Genomic DNA, 17,057 nt, shown 5'->3' with positions numbered 1-17,057 from the left:
AGTTGCGAAGAATATTTTAAGGACTAAAGATTGAATATTTTAATGAAAATATCTCAATCAAGGTACCTATAATGTCTCTAGACCTTTTTAATAAATAAAGATTGAATCTTTGAAAGAAAATGAAAGTTTTGAGTTTAACATATTCGAGTTCCCTATGAAGTGGCGAACTATGTTTTAAAGAATAAAAATTGAATCTTTGAATGAAAATAACTCAATCAAGGTATTTATTATTGCACTAGACCTTTTTAATAAATAAAGATTGAATCTTTGAAAGAAAATTTGAGTTTAGAGTTTAACTTATACGAGTTCCCTTTGACGTCCCGAAGAGTATTTGAATGAGTAAAGATTGAATATTTGAATGAAAATTTCTTAATCAAGGTACCAATTATATCATTAGACTATTTTAATGTATACATAATAAATATATGAAAAAAAATGAGAGTATTGAGTTAAACTTATTCGAGTTTCCTTTGACGTCACGAAAAGTGTTTTATTTTAATGAGTAAAGATTGAATCGTTGAATAAAATTACCTCAATCAAGGACCTGTTATGTTACTAAACCTTTTTAATGTATAAAGATTAAATCTTTGAAGGAAAATGAGAAATTTGAGTTTAACTTATTGGAGTGTCCTACAAAATCGTGAAAAGTGTTTTAATGACTAAAGATTGAATCTTTGAATGAAAATAACACAATCAAGGTACCTATTCTATCACTAGACTTTTTTTAATGTATTAAGATTGAATCTTTGAAAGAAAATGAGAGTTTTGAGTTTAACTTATTTGAGTTCCCTATGAAGTCGCGAAGAGTGTTAACAAATGATTGAATATTTGAATAAAAATACCTTAATCAAGGTTCCTATAATGTCACTAGACCTTTCTAATGCATAATGATTGAATCTTTGAAAGAAAATGAGAGTTTTGAGTTAAATTTATTCGAGTTTCCTTTGTCATCTCGAAGAGTGTTTTTATAAGTAAAGATTGAATCTTTGAATGAAAATACCTAAATCAGGGTACCTATTATGTCACCAGACCATTTTAATGTATAAAGATTAAATCATTGAAAGAAAATGACAGTTTTGAGTTAAACTTATTTGAGTTCCCCTTGACGTCACAGAGAGTGTTTTAATATGTAAAGATTGAATCTTTGAATGAAATTACCTCAATCAAGATACCTGTTATGTTAACGGACCTTTTAATGTATAAAGATTTAATCTTTGATTTAAAATGAGAGTTTTGAGTTTAATTTATTTGAGTTCCCTATGAAGTCGCGAAGAGTGTTTTAATGACCACAGATTAAATCGTTGAATGAAAAAACCTCAATCAAGGTACCAATTTTGTGACTAGACTTTTTAGTGAATAAAGATTGAATCTTTAAAAGAAAATGAGAGTTTTGAGTTAAACTTATTCGAGTTCCATTTTACATCCCGCAGTGTGTTTAAATGAGTAAAGATTGAATCTTTGAAAGAAAATTATTCACTCATGGTACCTATTATGTCACTAGATCATTTTAATGTATACAGATTAAATCTTTGAATGAAAATAAAAGTTTTGAGTTAAACTTATTTAAGTTCCCTTTAACATCACGAAAAGTGTTTTAATTAGTAGAAATTGAATATCTGAAAGAAATTATCTCAATCACGGTACCTATTATGTCACAAGACCTTTTTAACCTATAAAGAATGAATCTTTGAAAAAAAAAGAGAGTTTTGAGTGTAACTTATTTGAGTTCCCAATGTAATCCCGCAGAGTGCTTTAATAACTAAAGATTTAATTCTTGAAAAAAAATTATTCACTCATGGTACCTATTATGTCACTAGATCATTTTAATGTATAAAGATTAAATTTTTGAACGAAAATGAGAGTTTTGAGTTAAACATATTTGAGTTCCCTTTAACATCACGAAAAGTATTGTAATTAGTAAAGATTGAATATCTGAAAGAAATTACTTCAATCACAGTACCTATTATGTCGCAAGACCTTTTTAATCTATAAAGAATGAATCTTTGAAAGAAAAAGAGAGTTTTGAGTGTAACTTATTCGAGTTTCCAATGTAATCTCGCAGAGTGCTTTAATGACTAAAGATTGAATCCTTGAATGAAAATATCTCAATCAAGGTACCTATTATGTAATTTGACCTTTTTAATGTATAAAGATTAAATCTTTGGAAGAAAATAGAAGTTTTAAGTTAAACTTTTAATAGTTCCCTTTGACGCCACGAAGAGTGTATTAATGAGTAAAGATTAAATCTTTGAGCGAAATTACCTCAATCATGGTACCTATTATGTCACAAGATCTTTTTAATGTATAAAGGTTGAATCTTTGAAAGAAAATGAGAGTTTTGAGTTTAACTTATTCGAGTTCCCTTTGAAGTCACGAAGAGTGTTTTAATGACTAAAAATTGAATCTTTGAATGAAAATACCTCAATCAAGGTACCTATTAGGTCATTAGAGCTTCTTAATGTATAAAGATTGAATATTTGAAAGAAAATGAGAGTTTTGAGTTAAACTAATTCGAGTTCCCTTTGACGTCCCAAAGAGTGTTTTAATGTGTAAAGATTGAATATTTGAATGAAAACAGCTCATCAAGGTACCTATTATTTCACTAAACCATTTTGATGTATAAAGATTATATCTTTAAAAGAAAATGAGAGTTTTGAGTTAAACTAATTCGAGTTTCCTTTGACGTCCCAAAAAGATTTTTAATGAGTAAAGATTGAATATTTGAATGAAAATATCTTAATCAAGGTACCTACTATGTTATTAAACTATTTCAATGTATAAAGATTAAATCTTTGAAAGAAAATGAGATTTTTGAGTTAAACTTATTCGAGTTCCTTTTGAGGTCACGAAGAGTGTTTTAATGAGTAAATATTGAATCATTGAATAAAATTATCTCAATAAAGGTAACTAGACCTTTTTAATGTATAAAGATTGAATCTTTGAAAGAAAATGAGAGTTTTGAGTTAAACTTATTTGTCTTCCCTATGAAATCGTGACGAGTGTTTTAATGACTAAAGACATAATCTTTGAATGAAAATACCTCAATCAAGGTACTTATTATATCACTAGACCTTTTTAAGGTATGAAGATTGCATTTTTGGAAGAAAATGAGAGGTTTAATTTATTCGAGTTCCCTATGAAATCGCGAAGAGTGTTTTAATAACTATAGATTGAATCTTTGAATGAAAATACCTCAATCAAGGTACCTATTAAGTCACTAGACCTTTTTAATGTATATTTAATCTTTGAAAGAGAAAGAGATTTTTGAGTTAAATTGTTTGAATTCCCTTTGACGTCCCAAAGAGCATTTTAATGACAAAAGATTGAATCTTTGAATGAAAAATCTCAATCAAGGTACCTATTATGTCAGTAGACCTTTTTAAAATATAAAAATTGAATCTATGAAAGAAAATTAGAGTTTTGAGTTCAAGTTATTCTAGTTCCCTTTAACTTATTCGAGTTCCGTATGAAGTCGTGAAGTGTGTTTTAGGGACAAAAGATTGAATCTTTGAATGAAATTACTTTAACCAAGGTACTAGTTATGTCACTAGATCATTTTAATCTACAAATTTTGAATCTTTGAATGAAAATGATAGTTTTGAGTAAAACATATTCGAGTTCCCTATGAAGTCGCGAAGAGTGTTTTAGTGACTACAGATTGAATCTTTGAATGAAAATACCTCAATTAAGGTACCAATTATGTCACTAGATGTTTTTAATAAGTAAAGATTGAATCTTTAAAAGAAAATGAGGGTTTTCAGTTAAACTTATTCGAGTTCCCTTTGACGTCTCAAAGAGCGTTTAAAAGAGTAAAGATTGAATCTTTGAATGAAAATTCCTCAATCAAGTTACCAATTATGTTACTAGACCATTTTAATGTATAAAGATTAAATCTTTGAAAGAAAATGAGAGTATTGAGTTAATCTTATTCGAGTTCCCATTAACGTCCCGAAGAAAGTTTTAATTGGTAAAGATTGAATCTTTGAATGAACTTAACTCAATCAAGGTAACTACTATGTCTCTAGACCTTATTAATGTATAAAGATTGAATCTTTGAAAGAAAACGAGAGTTTTGAGTTGAACTTAATCAAATTCCTTATAAAGTGGCGGAGAGTGTTTTAATGACTAAATATTGAATTTTTTGAATAGAAATACCTTAATCAAGGTATTTATTATATTACTAGACCTTTTAATGTATAAAGATTAAATCTTACTAAGAAAATGAGAGTTTTGAGTTAAACTTGTTCGAGTTCCCTTTGACATCTCAAAGAGTGTTTTAATGAGTAAAAATTGAATGTTTTTATGAACACACCTCAATGAGGGTACCTATTATGTCACTTAACCATTTAAATGTATAATAATTAAATCTTTGAAAGAAAATGAGAGTTTTCTATTAAAGTTATTCAAGTAGCCTTTGACGACATGAAGAGTGTTTTTATATGTAAAGATTGAATCTTTGAATAAAATTACGTCAATCAAGGTACCTATTATGTCACTACACCTTTTTAATGTAGAAAGATTGAATTTTTCAGAGAAAATAAGAGTTTTGAGTTTAACTTATTTGAGTTCCCTATGAAGTTGCGAAGAGTGTTTTAATGACCATAGATTGAATATTTTAATGAAAATTCCTCAATCAAGGTACCTATCATGTCACTAGACCTTTTTAATGAATAAAGATTGAATCTTTGAAAGAAAATAAAAGTTTCGAGTTTAACATATTCGAGTTCCCTATGAAGTGGCGAAAAGTGTTTTAATGACTAAAGATTAAATCTTTGAATGAAATTAACGCAATTAAGGTATTTATTATGTCACTAGACCTTTTTAATAAATAAAGATTGAATCTTTGAAAGAAAATTTGAGTTTAGAGTTTAACTTATACGAGTTCCCTTTGACGTCCTAAAGAGTATTTTAATGAGTAAAGATTGAATATTTGAACGAAAATGCCTTAATCAAGGTACCAATTATGTCACTAGACCATTTTAATGTATAAAGAATAAATATATGGAAAAAAATGAGAGTTTTGAGTTAAACTGATTCGAGTTTCCTTTGACGTCACGAAGAGTGTTTTAATGAGTAAAGATTGAATCTTTGAATAAAATTACCTCAATCAAGGTACCTGTTATGTGTTACTAAACCTTTTTAATGTATAAAGATTAAATCTTTGAAAGAAAATGAGAAATTTGAGTTTAACTTATTGGAGTTTCCTACAAAGTCGCGAAAAGTGTTTTAATGACTAAAGATTGAATCTTTGAATGAAAATAACACAATCAAGGTACCTATTCTATCACTAGACCTTTTTAATGTATAAAGATTGAATCTTTGAAAGAAAATGAGAGTTTTGAGTTTAACCTATTCGAGTTCCCTATGAAGTCACGAAGAGTGTTCTAATGACAAATGATTGAATCTTTGAATGCAAATACCTTAATCAAGGTTCCTAGAATATTACTTGACCTTTATAATGTATAAAGATTGGATCTTTGAAAGAAAATGAGAGTTTTGAGTTAAACTTATTCGAGTTTCCTTTGTCATCTCGAAGAGTGTTTTTATAAGTAAAGATTGAATCTTTGAATGAAAATACCTAAATCAGGGTACCTATTATGTCACCAGACCATTTTAATGTATAAAGATTAAATCATTGAAAGAAAATGAGAGTTTTGAGTTAAAGTTATTCGAGTTCCCTTTGACATCACGGAGAGTGTTTTAACGCAAAGATTGAATCTTTGATTGAAATTACCTCAATCAAGGTACCTATTATGTCAATGGACCTTTTAATGTATAAAGATTTAATCTTTGATTTAAAATGAGAGTTTTGAGTTTAACTCATTTGAGTTCCCTATGAAGTTGCAAAGAGTGTTTTAATGACCACAGATTGAATCTTTGAATGAAAATACCTCAATCAAGGTACCAATTTTGTCACTAGACCTTGAAGAAAGGAGCAAAGTAGAAGCAGATTGAAGCAAAGTATGGGATTCAGCAGGTTTGATCGATCACAAGTACACTTCGATTGATGGAAAGTTCATCGATCTAGACATTTCAAGATACATACAAGCTCTTTTGTCCTTATCCAAAGATCCCACAAAGTTTGATCGATCCAACAATTCTCAGATCGATCGAAAAGATTCCATCTTATCCTGTTGTACCACCCCACCTACCACTTTTGTCTCTTTTCCCAAAATATCTCAAATCTGTCCTTATCCAAAAAGGCGCCGCTGTAGGAGGATCGATCCAGCCAAAGTTTGATAGATCTCAGCCATGTTCGATCGATCTCACCACAAGTTCAATCGATCAAACTTCCTCAAGCCCGAAAAAAGATAAAATCCAGCTCATTAAAGGTTGGCTCATGGTGCAATCATTGGAGGAATATTGATATGCGAGCCCAGACTATTGGGTGTGACATTTTAACCTACCTATATAAGGAATATGAGCCATTCTTAAGAGCATACTTGACATAACTTACATATTGTATAACATATTCTTGGAGAGGAGCCTAGAGACATTCTTGAGAGGTTTTCCATCTACTTCAAGAAGAGGAGCATTTCTACTATGGAGATAGCCCTTGAGGGTTGAAGGACACCATTCATGAGTGGCTAGACATCTTCTTGGGGCTAGAGTTAGCCCTAAGCATGTTTTCTTTATCTTGATTCATGTATTTTTGAAGGGATTTGTGTTGTAATACATGTTTTGACATATTTGTATACATAGATCTTGTTTATTCAATGATTTGTGTGGTTTAATTCTTCCAAGTGACCATTTCATTCTATCCACTACATATGCTAGAATAGATGTTCATGTGTTTATCTCTATTTCTTGTGTTGTTGATGCATGTCTATATGTATTAATGCTACAGATCTAGAGATTGCCAAAACATAGTGCTTAATAGAACGCTCTTGTGGTTTATTTGATGGTTCATACTCATTTCTTGATGGATTGTGCCTCTCCCTTAGTTTAATTAGTTTAATTTTCATGTCATTAGCTTAGATGTAATGTAGTTACCTTAGTTGTTAAATGGGAGGACAATCCATGCTTGTTGTTTGATGTTCCATACTTATGAATGCAAGTAGTATATTTCGTTAATTTTGTGATGTGTTTGGATTATGAGCTTAAAGAAGGATTAATGGCTTACTTTGATATATTGTGCTATTCATTGTGTTGTCTAGACAATATACATTTAATTAGTCATCCATGTTTATTGAAACAACCACACACACTCATTCTTGTTGCAACATATGCCTTCCCCTCATTAATTGTGAATTGAGTATAGAGAAAAGTGATGCTTAGTGGTGATCTCTAAATCCCAAGACCTCTCTCTCTTGTTTTCTTTATCCTTTAATTACTTGCTTGATATTGATCTTGTTTAGTCTTAATTGTAATTTAATCAACCAAACAACCTACCTTTGATCACTCGACCTACTAACCCTAAGCCTTATTTCCACTGCTAGTGCACCCTTAATCCCTTGGGACAATCTCTACTCACCCTAGCTATATTTTTAGTCAGAGGTAGTAGTGATATTTATAAATTTAAAACTTGGCCACATTGCACATTCACTACCTTTTGAACATCTCTTTTAAGACTCGGTGCTTAACGAGCACCAAACCAATTAGCAAAAAACGAACACAAAATACAATTAGGAAAAATAGGAAAAAATAAAACTACTGAAATGAAACTAGAATGATAATCCAAAGCTGAAAACCTCAAAATAAAATTTTATAAATAAAGAATTAATCTGATAAATCTAACTTCTCCAATTCCAATACAACTCGGGAATCCATCTCTAATGGACCCTAATAATAATCCAATCTGAAAATGAAAGCTACTTAAAGAACATCCAGAGTAAACCATGGAGAAAAGTCCTACGTCGTCAGAAGAGTGAGTAGTAATCTCTGCTCAGCACAATCAAGTCTAAGTCTGGAACTGATGAGTACCTGAAAAATAGAGGTGGGTCAAGCCCACGAACAAGTTCTAACCTACTACTATCCAAGCAGAGACTCGATATGCATATACATTCTAACCAACTCAACAATAGTTATTAGTCCGTACGTATGTATATTTACATTACAGGACTCTCACTGGACTATGGAGAGGGTCTCAACCTGAATAGAAGGTAACATGCGAAAATGCACCCATAGGTGGGTATGAGTACCTAGACCTAACAGGGTACACCTCAACCTCACAAATCCAGCTACGTATCCTACTGCATATATGCTCCCTAATCGACGACTCTGAGACGCAAGCTCATATCGCGGTATCATAAAAATATATTTAAAGTCCGATCCTAACTATCCATAAAGAATCTAGTTAGTCATTCAGCTTGTGTAGCTTCTTCGACTTAACACTGATAAAAAGCAATCCAGTTAGTCATTCAGCTTGTGCAGCTTCTTTGACTTACATATATAACAAGCAATCCAGTGAGTCATTCAGCTTGTACAGCTTCTTTAACTTAAGCATAAGTAGGATTTGTTTTAGAATCCATTCCTTTATACTGTGCAGGTAGGATTTAGTATTTTGAAACTAATCTAAACCTAGGCATGCCACCTTCCCATACCGGTGCATCTAATCCAACATCCAGCAGTTGACAATACAAATGTATAAGTAAATACCAACTATTCCATACCATCCAGCAATTGATATCACTAATAAAGAAAATGAATATCAACAAGTCCATAACAAATATAACCAGAATCCATCACAAGTATAATAGGAATATGTATACGACATGCTTGTTCTGTTTTATCGATACATGGTTCTCCAATAAGATTAAAATACGGAGAATAGGTATAATCCATTCTGTAATCCACTATGAGCATAATAATAACATTATCAAAATTAAAATGCTCACTTTAAACTATTCCAAAATATTCATTAAGTTTATAAGACACAATATTGTATATTTAGCAACTAGGTTCCCAATAAGCATAACAGAGCAACTAAGTTCCAGTAATTGATCATACATGTCATACATATAAACATCAATTTAACTCTAAGATAGCACAACAGAATATACCAATTCACATGCTTACCTTTATACCAAACCAACATTAACTGAAATAACTTAAATTCTATACGTCAGTTAATCCGTAGCTAGCAGTAGTTAAAGTTTAAGCATAGTTGTTCCTACCACTGTTCCATGATTAACATGGTGTAACCATCCATAGTAATCTACTAAATTACTTTTTAAGCAATTAAACTCTTCATCTCCAATGACAGTATCCAGATTTTCATATACCGACTTATGTTCTGTATCACCCTGAACAATGGTGTTTTAATACACATTAATCAACTCTTAGAAGTTATAACATGGAGTTAGATCATCTCAAAACACCTCAATACAGGTCCTATCAGAACTTAAAAATCCCAAAATCTGAGCACCACAGCCCAAACCGTCGCCCAAAAACCCAGAAAACTGAAGAATTAAAGAGAGCCTACTCCAAACCAGTTGGAGCCGTCTCCAACCAAGATGGAGCCGCCTCCAAACCACTTGGAGCCACCTCTAAGTCACTTTGAGCTAGCTCCATGATTCCATGGAGCCGCCTCCTTCCTCCTCTCTTCCTATCTACTTGTTTTCTTTAACTGTGTCCTCTTCGGCGATGTCCAGTTCATCCATCCTAAATTACTAAGGCTGTTACTAGTTTAAGTTATGTCTCAGTATGATCCAAAAATAGTTTAATGCCTTAGTCATTCACCGACAACAATCGGAACAAGAATTATGCAACGAGAGGTTAGAGCGAGCAGTTTATAATTCAAGAACACGCACTGTTCTAAGTAAATCAATCATGTGAACCAGAGTAATATTAAGGCTTCTCAAAGAGTTATAGACTAGTTCAACTCTCTGTACATCAGTTTACATGACTTAGATTAAGAATTTCATTGGAAAGTATGTAAAACCACAGTACACAACCCACAACCACATTCAGTTTAAAAACACCAAAGACATGAACACCAGTTTAAGTTTGATTCTTATTTATTCCTAGAGTTGAATTAGACATGCAAAGAACATAAGTCAACAGGATAGAGTTAGGATTATAACTTGCCTTACACCGACGTCTTCCTCAATTCCCCGACGAACACTCTGTTTGCCCTCTCTGGTCTCCCTTTGCCTCCACCAATGTGAACAGGGTTCTCAAACCCTAGACAAAACATTAATCGTATATTTATAGGATAAATAATCCTAGGTTCAAATATACCCTAACTGACTTACCCGGCCCATAGACCAACCTGTGATATATAAACGTCGGCTACATATGTGAGATGTATTATAGAGCTAAAATCCTAACCTAATATAATAACCTAATCTTACAACAATGAAATTTAAATAAAGTAATAAAATTAACAATTTAAATAGCACACAATAATTAAACTATTTAAAGAATTCAAATAATTCACATAAAGCACTTAAATCTATTTAATTCAAATATCAAATAATAAATGCAAATCAATAATTAATTAATTTAAAGAAACACATCAACACATAGCCACGTAAGCACCCAGAAATAATAAAAGAAATAATGAAAATAATAAAATTTCAATTATATCCCTTTTTGAAACTAGGGGTATTACATATGGGGTCATTGTATATGGAGGAAGTTTGTTGATTGTTGAATTGTTGTGAAGGCGAAGTGATTGTTAATTGTTTGTTACTTGTTTGTGTTTTGCTTGTGCATACATGGTCGAAGGTTATTAAATCCTACTCTTGTCCCTCTTAATTTGAATTTAGAATTCATTGTTCATACACCTAGGGGAAGGGCTAATCTAAATCATTCTACTTCTACAATGGAAGTACATAATGAGGAACATGTGGAGGACCTTGGTCACATAGACCAACAAGGTATCCTCCACCCCAATGTGCATCATGATAACATGCAAGTACCATTAGGCATGCCGAGGCCATTCATTCACCCACCACAATAACAATGCCAAGTTCCATTGAGAATGCCTAGGCTAATGTTTGTTCCACAACCTCCCATAGTTCAAGGCAATCAAGGTGCCCATGTTGCACCTCCAATTGTTAACCCTCCCCTTGCTTTAAGAGATCACTATGTGCCTAATGAATATAATGCACCCACATACATTCAATTCCCACCATTTAGAGCACACCACTATGAAATCAAACCACAAACCATTCAAATGCTTCCTAACTATCATGGATTTCCAAGTGAAGAACTTTACAAGCATTTGGATGAGTTTCTTGAAGTATGTTCTACCGTGAGATACACGGACATGCCGGAAGAGGTCTTAAGGCTTAAAATTTTTCCATTCACCCTTAAAGATAAGGCAAAATATTGTTTTAACAATCTTAGGCCTTTTTCAATAACTTCTTGGGCAGAAATGCAACAAGAGTTCTTGAAGAAGTACTATCCGGTTTCTAAGACCAATGCCATGAGAACCTCAATTCGAGAGTTTTCACACGGGGATGGGGAAACGTTCTAAGAGGCATGGGAAAGATTCAATGAATTGCTTAGGAAGTGTCCACATCATGACATGCCAAAATGGCAATTAGTTCAATATTTCTTTGAGAGTTTATCCGGTAATTACAAGGGCATGGTTGATGCTTCCATGGGTGGCTCTTACATTGATAAGCATGAGGATGATATGTGGCGTCTTTATGAGAGTATGAGTGAAAATTCTTTGCATCGAACTTTATCTTCTAAGTATGGTAGGAATTCACGTGGAAAAAAGAGTGTTGGCTTGTATCAAGTTGATAACTCCAATGATATAGCCGCCGAGATGAAATCTTTATCTCAAAGGTTTGATTAATTCTTGATCAACCAAAACTCGGCGAATCAAATGCCTTCCGCCCCTGATCATGTTCATCATTGTGCATCAATGAATCATGCATGACTTGTTCAAGTGTCTTGCATTCTACTTCTAACTGTCCCACGGACATGTACCAAATGACAACCATGAGCAAGCCAATGCTATTTTTGCTAACCAAAGGAATAATCCCTATGACAATCATTATAATCCTAGTTGGAGGAACCATCCGAACTTTTCTTGGAAAAGCCAAAGGGAAGGCTCAAACCCTCCCTAAGGTGGTTTCCAAGGGAAATATGTTCCGCCACCAATGTAAGGCCAAGGTTCCTAAGGTTTTAGATCATCATTTCAATCCCATGGTAATCAATTTTCTAATTCTCATTTTCTTAATTAACCATCTTATTCTCAAGGAAACTCTAGGAGTCCCACCTTTGAAGAGAAAGTTTTGACCGCTCTAGGCACTCTAGAGGCGAACACTCAATTGCTTCATTCTCATTCTCAATCCATTGCTAAGCTAGAAACCCAAGTAGGGCAAATAACTAGTACTTTAAAAGCCAAAGAGAATGGGAAAATGCATTTGAATACCCCACCAAAGAAACAATGTGTTGTAGAGACTCATTCCTCATCGGAAAGTCCTATAATAGAGCATGTCAATGCGGTGACAACTTTGAGAAGTGGGAGAATCATTGACAACCAAGTAGGGGTGTCCAATGAAGAGAGTGAACCGGTGAATCCCAAAGTTGACACCCGTCCCATTTCACATTTTATTCCTCCTTCATTGCATATGCATGATCATTTAAATGAGAAAGGGTCAAAAAGTGATTTGAAAAGTGAGTTCAAAAATGATTTGAAAAATTAATCAAAGCATGATTTGAAAAATTCTTGTGTTGATGATGTTTCAAAGAAGGATTTTGAAATTTTTTTTGAGCCAAGAGCTCCATTTCCAGATGCCTTAAAAGGATCCATTTATCTTGATAAGCAAAACACAAAGACAAATGAAATCATTGATGTGTTTAGGCAAGTGAAGGTTAACCTTTCGCTTTTAGATGCAATCAAGAAAATTCCGGCTTATGCCAAGTTTTTAAAAGATCTTTGCACCCAAAAGAGGAAGAACAAAAGCCAAACACCTAGGAAAGTGGTCTTGACCGAGCAAGTGAGCTCTATTTTGCAACATAACACTCTTCCAAAGTTCAAAGACCCTGGTTCACCTACCACTTCATGCATCACTGGTGACCATGTCATTAATCGGGCTCTTCTAGACTTAGGAGCAAGTGTTAATCTTCTTCTATACTCGGTATATGTGAAATTAGGCTTAGGAGACTTGAAACTGATGTCGGTGGTTTTGCAACTTGCCGACCGATCCATCAAAAAGCCTAGGGGTATCATTGAGGATGTATTGATTAAGATTGATAAATTTTTCTTCCCTGTTTGAAACCGGTCCCGAATCCTAAGAGCCAAATTCCCGTTATGCTTGGCCGTCCTTTCTTGGCAACCGCGAATGCTAACATTAATTGTAGGATAGGGATAATGAAGATCTCATTTGGCCACATGAAGGTAAAGTTGAATATCTTCAATCCAACCCCGAATTCATTTGACAAGCATGAAGAACTGAATGTTGTAGAGAAATGTCCTGCTAATAAATGTGAAGGAATAGAGTCTTTTCTTGAAACCAAAATTTTAAAAGGGTTGTCTTCGACCCTGAATTCGAAAAAAGTTGTTTCAAAATCTTGTTTTGAAAGGGCATGGAAGCCCAAAGATCACATTGAAAAAGGACTAACAAGTTCCTTTGAGCCTAATCCAACAAGTTCTCTAGGGAACCATTTGTTGGGTGGAGTTCAAAGTACTTATCACCCTATTAAGGAGGGGATGCACTACAAGATGTTTGATCCAGGCTAAAAGAGCCCAACGTCTTGCTAGAGACATTAAAGACTAGTACATTTCGTAGGGTGTCACAACCCTATTCCTCCCTTATTTCTATTTTAAATTTCATTTCTTGCAAAGTCTAGATATTTGCTTTAGGTTCATATACATTGCTAGGAACTGTGATTAGGATTGCATGCACTTTCATGTTGAAAATGGACATTTTGTTCTTGTTCGATCGATCTCAAAAGATATTCGATCGATAGAACTCCATACCTGCATCCAAACCTATATCCAATCATCTCTCTATTGAATCGTTAGAAGAAAACCTGCATATTTCAGCTCTCTGTCTGATCGATCGTAAATTATTCGATCGATCCAGATTCATCTTGGATTGATCTGCAGTCTCAACACTTAGAAAAATTTTGAACCTGTATCCAACCTGCATCCAAAGACCTCTCTGTCCCATCGTTCGAACACGTCCGCAGATTTTTGCATGTTCGATTGATCGGAGTACTTCTGAGATCGATCTTGGAGAAATCGATCTCTGTTCTTTGATTTACTATTTGGACTTTAACTCTGACTTTTGTTTCGAATTTAAACTAAAAAAAAAAAGAAAAAAAAAAAGAAAAAAAGAAAGAAAGATAAATTGTCAAAAATACAAAAATATTTCTGTTTCTTTTATTTTGTTTTGTTTTTTTTGAAAAACTTCAATATTTTCAATTTTCCATTTTTAATTTTTCATTTATTTTTATTTTATTTTATTCATTTTCCAAACAAAATCCAAAAAAAACATTTTTGATTTTTAATTTCTAATTTTTAAGTTTTTGATTTTTAAATTTTAATTTCCCAAAATTCAAAAATAGTTTTAATTTTTAATTTTTTTTTTTTTCAGAAAAATCCAAAAATTTCAAAAATAATTTTGTCATTTAAGAGGAGAGATCGATTCTAGTTCGATCAATCTGAGGATTCAGTTCGATCGATCAAACTGAAAAGAAAATGTTTTTAAAAATCGAACCTAGGGTCATTTAATCAATTTCAAAGAAATAGATATTCAAACCCTAGACCCCATCGCCGTTGCAAACCTTTTCTTCCATCTCCGGTGAAACCTCCGGCGACTTCATCTCATCTCGAATCTCTCTCCCTCATCCCCAATCTTGGATTTCATTTGCCTCTCTCTCCTTCGATCCACTTCTCTCGGTTTCGGGGTAAGATTCGAGATTTCCCTTTTGATTTCAAGCTTTATATTGATGAATCCCTGCTTTCAATGCTCGATTTCAAGTTTTCCATGTTTAATCATGCCATTTTTGAAGCTTTGACCCATTGTATATATGTGTATATATATGTATATATATCGGTTTTATTTTTTTGATTTTGATTTTTGATTTTGGGGGTTACGGGGCTAATCAAGTGACCAAAATTGTTGATTTGTTATGTAGAGGGGCCCACAAGCTTGCTTGTGAGGCCCCCGAGCCATCCACGTCACAGATCTGTAACTTTTCGAATTTTACCTCACAGTTCGATCGATCGAACTTTTTCTCAGATCGATCTGTAATAGATCGATCTCACTTATTCAAGATCGATCGAACTTACATCGATATCACATTTTTGTGATCGATCGAACTTCATAGATTTGCATCACACACTTCACACACCATCTCTTGTGTTTCATGCAATCTCATACATGCCCAATGCCTGTGTTTTCCACATTTGATGTATTCCATACTTATACTGTCTAAGTATGAGTCACTTAATGTCATTTATTTCTTATGAGTTGCATAGATTCATGTCCTTTATTCTGTTTTGTCTATTTTATTTGACATACATGTTTCTATATGCTATGCCTTATTTCCTTATTCAGCTACTGACTTGTTCTGCAAGTTTTCCTTTTATTTTCTAGGCCATGGCTAGGGTCAAGATTGTTACCCGTGGACATTATCATCGCAGAGTCAGGCAGAGATTAGACGACCAGGCAGGCCTATCTCACGTCCAGGATCCCGTTCCTAAGCCAGAGCCAGAGCAGATACAGGACCAGTCAGAGGCAGATATAGCTCAGTCCCTATCCGCTGACTCTATACTACAGTCTTCAGCTGCCGCATCATCTTCTTCAGCTGAGGCTGAGTTTGTACCATCTCCTTCACCACCAGTGGTACAGCCGACCTGGTCCCCGAGAGACCTGACAGGAGATACTCACGCCTTCGGGTGGTGCATGAGTTGGTGTTCGATATTTCTTTCTTCTCTCGGTATCTACTGACCCGGTCAGCTTACGATGATCTTGACCGGAGGGGTCTTTCAGCTATATTTGCCCCAGTCACTTATCTAGTTTATCCGCGGTTTGTTCGGTTATTCTACCAATATCTCCGTCCTGCCCCAGGTAACTTATCAGAGCTGTAGACCACTATCGATGGTTACCCCATCCGGATCACAGTTGATACTCTAGCGAGATCATCCCGATGTCCTTATGTCTGCCCTCCCAATGTTTATTATCCTATTTTGGAGATGAGGCCTTCTTACACAGACATAGTTTTGGCACTCACAGGCCACTATACAGATGGCAAGCTTTTCGCCACTCAGAATTTTCTGCCTGATGAGCTATGGTTCTACGATTCGGTCCTATACCGAAGCGTATTTATGGCTGGCCATAAGATCCAGAGGCGGTCTGATTTTCTAGTTGCTTTATATGGATTCTACACAGGCCACTGGGTTTCTATTCCGGCACTCTACTGGAGTGTCATGATGAAGTTATATTCCACTTACATTAGCAAGGCCAAGCCTAGGCGAGCTACTTTTCTACCATTTGGCCATCTGATCACCAAGATAGTCTGAGACTAGCACTATCCTATCCGTCGGATGAGCGTCCAGAGACAGGAGCTTACCACTTTGGTAAGCAGGATTGGGATAAGAACTACAATGCTCTTATGAAGTGTAATACCCCGTATTTTATTAAAGAGTTTAGTTTATTTAAATTCATTTATGTGTGGATTTCTTTACCTATTATTGTGCATGCTACATTATTATATTAAGTTCAATTAATGGTGCATGTAAATTAATTGTGTATGTTAAAATAGTAAATTTATTCATTTAATTGTGCATGTATTATTATTAATAATTTTTATTTGTTGGTTATGTTTATATTAAGCATTATTAGTTAATTAAAGTATTATATTTGTGTTATAAAGTATTATGATGATATAATGTATTCTTATGTAATAAAAATAATAATAATTATAATAGTTTAATAATAATAATAATATAATAATAATAATAATAATTATAAAAGTTTATTAATAATATAATAATAATAATAATAATAATATAATAATAATAATAATAGTATTAAATCATAAGTCATGATGAAATTAGAGATTAGGATAGGATTTCATTAATGTTTATGGGTAAGACTTGAAGCCATATGGTTGGGAATGTGGTTAATTAAATGCAAAATTAG

General features: G+C 33.5%; 1 pseudogene; it reads right to left on the bottom strand.

Annotated features, from left to right (window-relative positions):
• Positions 1 to 11,379: 11,379 nt before the first annotated feature.
• Positions 11,380 to 11,478, bottom strand: LOC132305738 (small nucleolar RNA R71; annotated as a pseudogene).
• Between the last annotated feature and the right edge of the window lie 5,579 nt (positions 11,479 to 17,057).

Source organism: Cornus florida, unplaced genomic scaffold, assembly GCF_030987335.1.
Source record: "Cornus florida cultivar Cherokee Brave unplaced genomic scaffold, ASM3098733v1 CherokeeBrave_3.0.0_Hap2_Chr04, whole genome shotgun sequence".
NCBI lineage: Eukaryota > Viridiplantae > Streptophyta > Magnoliopsida > Cornales > Cornaceae > Cornus > Cornus florida.
The sequence above is the reverse complement of the archived record's forward strand: the minus strand, read 5'-3'. Positions and strand labels throughout refer to the sequence as shown.